The following is a 12,222-nucleotide window of genomic DNA, read 5'->3' as shown; positions in this document are numbered from 1 at the left end:
TTATAAATTTATATGACTACAAGTTAATAGGAGTGTACATAAACACCATTCCCACCACCAAAAGACTGTGTCCCATTCCCCCCCCCAAGTGAAGCCGAACATCCACATGTTGTTTATTTTAACAAGAGAGGGAAGAACGAGAAAACATCAAGTTCATTTATGTGATTCTCAGGACCTCATGCTTCTAAGTCCAAATTCATGTGGGGAAGATGGCACAATGGCTATATAAAAGACTTTTGTTCCTGAGCTCCAAAGTTCCAGATTCTATTCCCCACACCACTAAAAACTGGAGCTGTGTAATGAACGCAGGTCCTTGTGCATTGTAACATGTGTACTCAACCAAGCGTCTCCATCTGGCCCCCAAGAGAAACTGTTCAAATATCCCTGGGGGGAGTATTTGTAGGGACTTCAGAGCCTCAGAGATGACAGTCTGTTTGCATAACCATTATGCTATCTACCCCTGCACAAGAAAATGATAGAGTAAATTTGGCAAAGTATCAATACCTGATAACTCTGGATGAAACATACATAATGTTTTTACTTTATGAGAGAGAGAGAGAGAGAGAGGCTACAGAACACTACTCTGCCATATGATGGTTAAAAAATATGCTACTGCTGTCTGGATAAAGTATTGAGTTCCCTAGTTCAATCCCTGGCACCACATGTGCCAGAGTGATACTCTGGTGTCCCCTCTTTCTCTCCCCCCTTCTCCCTCCCTCATGTTAATGAGTAAATCTTTTTTTTCCTCCAGGGTTGCCACTGGGGCTCAGTGCTTGCACTATGAATCCACTGTTCCTGTGGCCATTTTTAAATTTTAATTAATTTATGTATTTATTGGATAGGACAAAGAGAAATTGAGAAAGGAGGGGGAGATAGAGAGGAGGAGAGAAAGATAGACACCTGCAGATCTGCTTCACCACTTGTGAAGTGACCCCCCTGTAGGTAGGGAGCCGGAGGCTCAAACTGGGAGCCTTGTGCAGGTCCTTGCACTTCATACTATGTGCACTTAACCTGGTGCACCATTGCCTGCCCCCCCATGAGTAAATCTTTTTTTAAAATATTTATTATTGAGTAGAGACAAAGAGAAATTGAGAGGGGAGGGGAGACAGAAAGGGAGAGAGACAGATAGACAACTGCAGCCCTGCTTCACCACTTGTAAAGCTTTCCCCTGCAAGTGGGTACCAGGGGCTTGAACATGTATCCTTATGCACTATGATGTGAGTGCTTAACCAGGTGCACCACCTGGCCTTAGTAAATCTTTTTAACAGTGATAAAATATCTGAAGGGGGGGTTGGGTGGTAGTGCAGCAGATTAAGCTCGTGAAGTAAAAGGACCGTAAGGATCCTGGTTCGAGCTCCCGGCTCCCCACCTGCAGGGGAGTCACTTCACAGGCAGTAAAGCAAGTCTGCAGGTATCTATCTTTTTCTCCCTCTATCTTCCCTTCCTCTCTCCATTTCTCTCTGTCCTATCCAACAATCACGACATCAATAACAAAACAATAATAAAAAACAAGGGCAACAAGAGGGAAAATAAATAAATATATATAGATAAAATATCTGAAAGGGTAGATAGCATTATGGTTATGCAAAGAGACTCTTATGCCTGAGGCTCCAAAGTCCCAGGTTCAATCCTTTGTACCACCATAAATCAGAGTTGAGCAGTGCTCTGATAAAAATTTAATTAATTAATTAAAATAAAACAAAACATATCAAATGGTTAAACAGGTGTTTCCCAAGTATCTATGTTAATAGCATACACAGCTCTTGGCAGGCTAAGTTCAGAGTATTCAAATGTTGAGCTACTCTGCAAGATGCAGATACTTTGCACTTAAGTGCTTGATGCAATGTGCACTTAACCTGCTGCGCTACTGCCCGACTCCCTCCTTTTAAACTTTAAGTGGAACATTTGGGGTAATAGCTCCACAGGTAGAGTTCAGGACTTGCCTGCCTGAGGTGCTGGGTTTGACCCCTAGTGCCGCATATGCCATAGTAATGATCTGGTCTCCCTCTCTTTCTTCCTTTCTCTCTCTTTCCTTCCTCTGTCTCTCCTCTCGCGCATGTGAGACTCTAACACGTGAGGTTTTCCCAGAGCACTGCTCAGCTCTGGCTTATGGCGATATCTGGTATTGAGCCTGGGACCTTGGAGCTTCAGGCATGAAAGTCTTTTGCAGAACCATTATGCTATCTCTCTGGCCCTACAAATCAGATAAACCTTAGAAATAAAATGTTAAATGGCTACAGGAAATTGAGAGATTTGTGACAATGCCTTAATAACCACATATCTTTTAAAAATCATAGACTGCTGATGTAACTTGATTTTAATTACTAAACATTCCATATTTGTCTACTTCATAATATTCAAATTTGGCTTCATAATTTGGTTCAAAGCGGTTACCTCACTTCCTTTCCCAGAACCCAAGTATAAAGTTATTTCCATACTAGTTATACTGATTAAAACTTAACTTTGAAATAGCTAAACACATTTTGTTTTGTTTTGCTTTTAGAGACAGAAAAGTAGATAGGGAGAGAGAGAGAGATAGATAGATAGAGAGAGAGAGAGAGAAGAGACCACAGCACTGAAGCTTCCTTCAATGCAGTGGGGGTTGGGCTTGAACAAACTTTGAACACGCAGCAAAGCAGTGCACTGTCCAAGTGAGCTATTTCACTGGCCCTGTTTATAATTATCTGAGTGTTCTTTTTTATTTTTCTTTATTTATTGGATAGAGGCAGTCAGAAATCTAGAAGGAAGGAAGAAGATAAGACACCTACAGCACTACTTGACTGCTTGCAAAGCTTTCCCCCTGCAGGTGGGGACCTGGGGGTTTGAACCCAGGTCCTTGAGCATTGCAACATGTGCATTCAACCTGGTGTACCACAACCCAGCCTCTGAATGTTATTTTAATCAGTGGGCTTCAGGGCAGGGGTAGATAGCATAATGGTGATGCAGACAGACTCTCATGCCTGAGGCTTCGAAGTCCCAGGTTTAGTACCCTGCACCACCATAATAAGCCAGAGCTGAGCAGTGCTCTGGTTTGAATAATAATAATAATAATAATAATAATAATAATAATAATAATAATAATAATCAGGAGTCTGGCAGTAGTGCAGCGGGTTAAGCACAAGGACTGGCATAAGGATCCTGGTTCGAGCCCCCAGCTCCCCACCTGCAGGGGAGTCGCTTCACAGGCGGTGAAGCAGGTCTGCAGGTGTCTATCATTATCTCCCCTTCTCTGTCTTCCCCTCCTCTCTGCATTTTTCTCTGTCCTATCCAACAACAATGACATCAATAACAACAATAAAAATTACAACAATAAAACAAGGGCAACAAAAGGGAATAAATAATTTTTTTTTAAATCAATGGGTTTCATATAAAAATCCTGATTTCAGGGGCTGGGTGGTGGCGCACCCGGTTAAGTGCAAGTATTACCAAGCGCAAGGACCCAGGTTTGAGCCCTGCTCCCCACCTACAGGGGGTCTGCTTCACAAGCAATGAAACGGGTATGCAGGTGTCTCTCCTCTCTCTCTCTCTCTCTCTCTCTCCCTGTCTCTCTCTCTCTCTCCCTGTCCTCTCTCAATTTCTCTCTGCCTTAATAAAATAAAAAAAAGAAGGAAAAATGTCTGCCAGGAGTGGTGGATTCATAGTACTGGCACCGAGCCCCAGCAACTGGTGGCAAAAAAAAAATTTTTTTTTAATAAGAAAATAAAAAATCTGATTTCCAGTTTCTCTTATACAAAACCTGGCCAGACCTCACCTGTACCCCAACAGGCAGGCAACACCTGGCTGGGGAGGAAGAGTCATTGCCTTGTCTACAAGATGTAAGTACACAACTCATAGCCAGTGGTTCTCAATTCTTTGTCTGGTTCCTGGATCCTGAAGCATCTGGGCTTTGAGCCCCTAGGCTAATGACTTCTCACTTTCATTTATAAAATTCCTCCAGGTCTCCAGAAACAGTGAAACACTAGAGAAATGTAAGACCTTGAACCAAGATGAAGAGGAGTGAACCAGGTCACTGTGAGCCTTGCTCTCCTCACCTTTAAAATGGGTATGGTACTAATAATAATGCCTACCTCACAGAACTGTTATGTCGACACAAAGCATAGGACACATAGGCACACCTCTCCTAGTAGGCAGTAGAGCTCATACCAGCACTTCCTCATAGTCAGAAATGGGCCCACCTGGTTGAGTGCACTGTATGTTACAATCTGCAAGGTCCTGGGTTCAAGTCCCTGGTCCCCACATATTGGGGAAGGGAGGCAAAGAAAACTTCAGGAAGTTGGGGCCCTATCTGGGGAGTCCTGAGATTCCCAAACAGATATGATGGGCCTAGACCTCAAGTAAATTCCTCTCTCTCCATTGTTACCAGTCATCTCTATCAAGAACAACAAAATAGACCCCTTTGTGGGCCCCCCATAGGACCTTGCCCTCAACTTGGATCAACAATGGTAGAGAATGTTCCATCGTCTGAAGGGAGGATGGACAACATACTCTATGGCTCCTAAGCTGAAAATGGGCCCCAGATCACATCAAATCAATGGGGTTTACAGTCAACAATATCTATACACCTTTTCCCATATACACTCTCTTCTTTCTGGTCCTTTATGTAGCCATGACATCATCTCCCCAGACAATAACTTGGATCCACCTGCATTTCAGATTTCAGGCTCAGAGGAAAAAAAATGCAAAACTAGTATAGCCACAGTTCCTTTGGAATATAACTAAACTATGCCTACTAGCTATCTGCAAAACAGAGGACCCTCCCCAACTCTTCAGCTGCACTACTCTAGCCTTTAGGTTTATGATTAGTCAACAATTTGTTTGGCTTTATATGTTAACTCTCTTGTCAGCCACCAGGTTCCAAATGCTAGCATGATGCCAACCAGACTTCCATGGACAGACAACCACACCAATGTGTCCTGGAGCTCTGCTTCCCCAGAACCCCGCCCCACTAGTGAAAGAGAGAGAGAGGTAGGCTGGGAGTATGGATCGATCTGTCAACGCCCATGTTCAGCAATTACAGAAGCCAGACCTTCCACCTTCTGCATCCCACAATGACCTTGGGTCCATACTCCCAGAGGGATAAAGAACAGGAAAGTTATCAGAGGAGGGGATGGGATATGGAGTTCTGGTGGTGGGAATTGTGTGGAGTTGGACCCCTTTTAGCCTATGGTTTTGTCAATGTTTCCTTTTTTTTTTTTCTTTTTCTTTTTCTTTTTTTTTTTTTTTTAACCAGAGCACTGCTCAGCTCTGGCTTATGGTGGTGCAGGGGATTGAACCTGGGACTTGAGGGAGCCTCAGGCATGAAAGTCTGTTAGCATAACCATTATGCTATCTACCCCTGCCCTCAATGTTTCCTTTTTATAAATAAAATTTAAAAAAGAAATAAAGCTTCACGAACAGTGAGGCAGCGCTGCAAGCATCTCTCTCCCTCTCTACCTACTTCTTCCACCTTGGGTTTCTGTCTCTATCAAATAAACAAACAAATAAATAAATGTTGAAAGAAAGGAAGGAAGGAAGGACGGAAGGAAGAGAGGAAGGGAAAGGGGAAGGAAGGAGATGGGAAAAAGAGGTTTCAGAGAGGTTAAGTAATGTACTGGAGGCCACACAGCAAATCAGAGGTCCAAACAAACTATCTAATTGCCCTTATGTAGCATGAAAGTCAACACTCTAAACTGAAGGATAGGGACTTTGGACGGTGAGGTCATAGGACCAGCCTGGAAGAGATCAATGAGTAACTTTGCCCTGGGCTTGCGCAAGTGATGAAGCTGCTGATGTCATGGAGGTTTGACCTGAGCACAGAGAGAAAATCACTTTGATGTACCCTTATGTTGGTTTGACGCCACAGCAACTGCCCAACCTTCAAGGCAAAGCCCTCTTCTGCCCACTGCCCAGACATGGGCACCTCCCAGTCCCTAAACCGCAGGCACCCAGAGCTGGGAACAACTACTGGTTCAGAAGAGCCCACTATGAATTCTTCAGGAAAAGTGTGAACCAGATTTTTTGTTTGTTTTTTGCCTCTGGGGTTATTGCTGAGGCTCGATGCCTGCACTACAAATCCAGTGTTCCTGGAGGCTATCCCCCCCTTTTGTTGCCCTTGTTGTTTATCACTGTTGTTGTTATTATTGTTGTTGCTGTTATTGTATAGGATGGAAAGAAATGGAGAGGGGAAGAGAAAGATAGACACCTACAGACCTGCTTCACTGCTTGTGAAGCAACCCCTCCTATAGGTGGGGAACCTGGGGCTTGAACCCGGATCCTTAAGCAGGTCCCTGCACTTGGTGCCATGTGCGCTTATCCCAGGGCGCTACCGCCCGGCCCCGTGAACCAGATTTAATTTTGTTTACCAGAGCACTGGCTTATAGAAGTGCTTGGGATTGGGGGCTGGGCGGTAGCGCAGTAGGTTAAGCGCACATGGCACCAAGCGCAAAGCACAAGGACCAGCATAAGGTTCCCGGTTCCAGCCCCCGCTCCCCACCTGGAGCCCCCCCCCCCCCCGCCCCCTCTCCCCCTCTTTGTCTTCCCCTCCTCTCTATTTCTCTCTGTCCTATCCAACAACGACGACATCAATAGTAACAACAATAATAACTACAATAAAACAACAAGGGCAACAAACGGGAAAATAAAAATCAAAAAAAAAAAAAAAAAAAGGAAGTGCCTGGGATTGGGGCGGTAGCGCAGCGGGTTAAACACAGGTGCTCCTGGCTCCCCACCTGCAGGTGAGTCGCTTCACAGATGGTGAAGCAGGTTTGCAGGTATCTTTCTTTCTCCCTCTCTGTCTTCCCGTCCTCTCTCGCTTTCTCTCTGTCCTATCCAACAACGACATCAATAACAACAACAATAACTACAACAATAAAACAACAAAGGCAACAAATGGAAATAAATATTTTCTAAAAGAAGAAGAAGAAGGAGAAGAAGGTGGAGAAGAAGGAGGAGAAGGAGGAAGAGGAGGAGGAGGAGGAGGAGGAGGAGGAGGAGGAGGAGGAGGAGGAGAAGGAGAAGGAGAAGAAGAACAAGAAGAACAAGAACAAGAAGAAGTGGTGCCTGGGATTAAATCTGGGACCCCTGTTGCCCCCAAAACTGCTATTTTCCCCAACACAATAGCTTATATTGTTAAAGAATCAAATTGGGTTGGGCTGGTGAAATAGTACATTTGGATAGTAGTGCTGCTTTCCCATATGTGTGACTCAGGTTGAAACCCTGCCCCTAATTGGAGGGAGCTTTGATGCTTTTGTCTCTTTCACTCTCTGCCTCAATGTCTCTATTAAAAAAAAAAGGGGAGGTATGAATATGCAAAAAGACTTTCATGCCTGACCTTCCAAAGTCCCAACCTCAACTCCCAGCAACACTATATACCAGAGCTAAGCAGTACTACGGTAAAAAAAATTATATTAGGGAGTCGGGCAGTAGCGCAGTGGGTTAACTGCACGTGGCACTAAGTGCAAGGACCTGCTTAAGGATCCTGGTTCCAGCCCCCGACTCCCCATCTGTAGGGGAGTCGCTTCACAGGTGGTGAAGCAGGTCTATAGGTGTCTTTCTCACCCCCTCTCTGTCTTCCCCTCCTCTCTCCATTTCTCTCTGTCCTATTTAACAACGATGACATCAATAACAACAATAACTACTACAACAACAACAACAACAAAAACTTACTGTCCAATGTAAAACATTAATTCCCCAATAAAGAAATAAAAAAAACAAAAAACCAAGGGCAACAAAAGGGAAAATAAATAAATATAACAAATTTTTAAAAATAAATTAAATGTAAATAAATATTTCAGGGCTGGCAAAATAGCTTATCTGGATAGTGCATGCTTTGCCATGTGAATGACCCAGATTTGAACACAACCCCTTTTATGATGGAAGAGACTTCAGTGTTATGAAGTGAGTCTGTCTCTCTCTGCCTTTCTCTGTCTCTCAATCTGAAAAACGCCTAGAGCAGTGAAGACTCAGAGGCAACAACAAAAAAATTAATTCATTAATTAGGGGCCAGGTGGTGGCGTCCCTGGTTGGACACACATGTTACAATGTGTGAGGACCTGGGTTTGAGTCCCTGGCTCCCCTTTCAGGGAAAAGCTTCATAAGTGTTGAGGCAGGTCTGCACATACCTCTCTCTCTGCACATATATCACTCTTTTTTTCTTCTCTCTTTTTTCTCTTTCACTCTCTATCTCCCCCCTTCCCTCTCAATTTCTCTCTGTCCTGTCAAATAATAAAGAAATGAACAAAAAAATAATTAAAATCCTGAAAGCTTCTAAAAAGTTTGTTGACTTTGTCATTTTGTGCCAGTGGATATAAACAATATTAACACCCTAGAACAGATAACTCCCTCCACCCCTGCTCTTTGGTGTCTGATACTGAAAAAAATGCTGACAGACAGTGCTGATGTCATTCTCTTTGTATTAGTCAGGACTTGTGGTTGTAGACCCCAAAGACTTGATTCAGACTAGCTGGAGTCGAAGGGGAGAAGCTCCAGCTCCTCCAGAAGCAAGTAGGGGTGCAGCTCAAGTAGCAGCACTGCTATCTCCTCTTGGCTCAGCACTGGTTCACACACAGGCGGGTTTTTATCTGTGCAGTCAGGCTCTGCCCCACAGTACCAGTGGGTCAGCTTAGCCAACACGAAACTCAGAGAGTCTCTTACTCAAGCAAAAGCACAGGGGAAGCCCAGATCAGCAGGCTCAGGTTAGGAGCCAGTCCCTGGGCCAATCACACGGACTCTCACTGACCAGTCTTCGTGCACTGTCCCCCAAACTACATGAAGCATGAGGGGGAAGAACTGAGTCCCAAAAGAAGAGAACAGTGCTCCAGCTAGACAGAGAAGCAACGACAAATGCAGAGGGTCAGAGTCCCAGGTTTGATCCCTGGCACCTCCAAAACCCAGAGCTAAGCAGTGCTCTGGGAAAGAAAATAATAAAATAAAAATTAAAAACATAATAATGGGATTTAGGAGGTGGTACAATGGACAGGGCATTAGACTTTTAAGCATGAGGTCCCAAGTTCAACCTCCGGCACCCAATGTGCCAAAATGATGTTCTCATTCTCTCTCTCTCTCATTAACAAGTAATAAATGTTGGGCAGTATGCCAGCTTCCCCCCTGCTTATCCTGGATGACCAGCTGGTCCTGCTCGGGGGCCTCCATGTCCTGATTCTCCTGGCTTGCCAAAAGGACAGCTGGTACCTGTGAGGTCCGGCCAAAGTCGCCAGCTTGTCCAACATTCCTTCTGTCCGCACGTCTGTCTCCATCCAGAGCCTGCCTGGGACCTGCCTCCTGCAGCAGCCCGAGGCTGTCCCGCTGGAACTCCTCCTCCTGAATCATGTTGGCTTCCTCTGTGCCTTTCTCACCTTGTCTCTTCAAATCCACAGCCACTTCAGAGCTGGGGGCTGGTGTGTGGGGCTGCCCCTTGCCTGGTACCTTCTCTTTCCCTTGGGGCTCCTTTGGAGATAGGCCTGCTTCCTGCTGCCCAGGCTGAGGGTCACTGGAGGCTCGGAGCTGCTGGTTCTGGTCTTTTTTGTTGCACCAGGTCTCTGGAAGCTACAGCTAACCCCTTTCTGGTGACTTCTTCTGTTCTCTCTTCACATTGCTCCTTTACCTCTTTCGTTTGATTGATGCACTGGATCAGGTCATAGGAGAACTTCCTCTCCAGGTTGGTCTGGTTCCTCTGGAACTGGAGGACATCCTGCTGTAGTTTGCCATAGTTCTTCTGCAGGACCTTCAGCTGGTCTTGCAGGGTTCTGATGAGCTTCTCTCCAGCAGTGATGTTATTCACTAAAACTGCCTTTTCATCTCTGGTATAACTTGTTGACACTCTCAATCTGAAAGTTGTGGCTAGACTGAATTTTGTCAAGCTGCTCCTGCTGCTTCTCCAGTTCTCCTTGAAACTCATTCTTTTTCAGCTCCACGGCACCCCTCTCTGCAGCTGCCCTGCAGACCCTACCTTCCAGTTCCATGATCCTGGTCTGGAGATGGGCGCTCCAGGAGCTGGCAATCCAGTAGTTGAAGTCCAAGAAGATGATACAGGCCACCAGCACAGCCAGCAAGAGGGGTGGAGCCTTCATGCTGCGCTGGCCATTTCCCAGTCCCATCATCTCAAGGGCCAGGCTGAGCACCTCCAGCCACAGCTCCTGCGGCTGCTGGATGCTGCCCAGCCCTTGTTCCGAGCCGCCTCCACCGCCGAGACCAAACTCAGTTCGAACCAATGGGGATTAAACCAATTAAACCAGGGCGGTTCTTAGGTAACTGGTTATGTAAATAGACCGCAGAGTTAAGCAGGGGGAAGCTGGCGTACTGCCCAACAAATAAATATATATCAATAATATTAGTTATAATACCAGGTCACTCCTCAGTATTCCCAGAACCAGGCACAGAGGTCCCCTTCAGAGCTCATCAGATCCAAGGACCCACTGCTAGAATTTTGGAGGCTTGAGACTCAATCAGAAACTGGGAGCCCAAAATCACACAGGCTTCAAAGCCCAGTTACCCCAGATCCCAGACCACTAACTCTTGGGACTCTCCAGGCCATCACTGATGCCTCGTGAAAGAATGCCTGGCACCCCAAAAACTCAGGCACATGTGCTCCAAGATATTAAGAACAGCTCCACCCGAATGGCACTGCCCACATGCACTACCCCTGATAACAACCCCCAGCCTCTCTGCTGCTCAATGAGAACTCAGCTCCTGTTGGGAGAGTTTCAGGTTGGGCAGGAGTGGGAAGTTCCCTCTATGACCATGTGCCTGAATTCTCTTAAGTTCATCTTAAGAGCATCTGTTGTAGAATTCTGGCAAGCAGAGCACAGCGCTATTTGACAGTTTTTAGGTCCAGCTCTAAAATACAGGTAAGGTCTGTTGTTCACATTCTAAAATATATTTAAGAATCCCAAGTAGGCCACTGAGTCATTCCATTCTGAGCACAACATGCTGGCAGCACGGGGCACATGAAACAAAGTGAAATGAGAGTTTCTGTTGTTATTATTGGGAAGGAAATAAAAGTGCTTTGCTTACAGAGGTGACATCCTAGAGGCAGATACCACTCTTTCATCAGAGGCCACTCTTTTAAAGTTAAGAAATGGAGTCCGGTAGTAGTTCAGTGGGTTAACCGCATGTGGCGCAAAGCGCAAGGACCGGCATAAGGATCCCGGTTCCAGCCCCCGGCTCCCTACTTGCAGGGGAGTTGCTTCACAGGCAGTGAAACAAGTCTGCAGGTGTCTCTCTCTCTCTTCCCCTCTCTGTCTTCCCCCCTCCTCTCTCCATTTCTCTCTGTCCTATCCAACAACAACAATAACTACAACAGTAAAAAAACAAGGGAAAATAAATAAATAAATAAAAAGTTAAGAAATAAGCTATTTTTGGGGCCAAGTGGTGGCGCACCTAGTTAAGTGCAAATATTATAGTGCACAAAGACCCGGGTTCAAGCCCCTGGCTCCCACCTGCACGGGGAAAACTTCACGAGTGGTGAAGCAGTGCTGCAGGTGTCTCTCTGTCTCTCTACCTCTCTATCTCCCCTGCCCCTCTTGATTTCTGGCTGTCTCTATCCAACAAATAAATGAAGATAATAAAATTTTTTTTAAAAAAAACTATATTTATAAGACAAAAATGCCCAAAGCAAAAAGACAAAAGCAAAAGTAGATACGTGAACATTAAACTAAAAGCTAAACACTTTATGCTATAAATGATACCATCAGGAAACCTAAAATAACAACCCATGGAGTGGGAGAAGATATTTGCAAGTCACATATCTGAGAAGGGACTTGACTCCAGAATATATAAGAAACTCTCACAACAAAACAATAAAAAGATAATACAATTTAAAAATAGTCAAAGGATATGAATAGAGATTTCTCTAAATAAGATTTCTCTAAATAACAATGAGCACATCATTAGCCACTTGGGAAATGCAAATAAGAGCCACAATGAGATACTACTGTGAGAGACAGAATAGCTAGGATGCAATAGAAAAAGGATGGAAGGGAATAAACAACTGTTTTGGAGAATGTGGAGAAATTGGAATACTCATTGCTAGTGGCAACACAGAATAGTGTAGCTGTTGTGTTAAACAGTTTGATGGTTCTTCAAAATGTTAACTACAGATTTACCATCTGACCCAGCAATAACATATGTCCACACTGAAAGATGTGTACATGTACATTTAATAGCAGCATTATTCGTAATAATGAAAAGAGAAGATGAGACCTGACGTGGTGCTGTGGATAAAGCACTGGGCCTGAAAACATAAGG

General features: G+C 44.8%; 1 pseudogene; it reads right to left on the bottom strand.

Moving 5' to 3' along the window:
- Positions 1-8,204: 8,204 nt before the first annotated feature.
- LOC103128912 (Golgi membrane protein 1-like) lies at positions 8,205-10,254 on the bottom strand (annotated as a pseudogene).
- Positions 10,255-12,222: the final 1,968 nt, after the last annotated feature.

The sequence above is a fragment of the Erinaceus europaeus genome, chromosome 6, assembly GCF_950295315.1.
Source record: "Erinaceus europaeus chromosome 6, mEriEur2.1, whole genome shotgun sequence".
NCBI lineage: Eukaryota > Metazoa > Chordata > Mammalia > Eulipotyphla > Erinaceidae > Erinaceus > Erinaceus europaeus.
The sequence above is the reverse complement of the archived record's forward strand: the minus strand, read 5'-3'. Positions and strand labels throughout refer to the sequence as shown.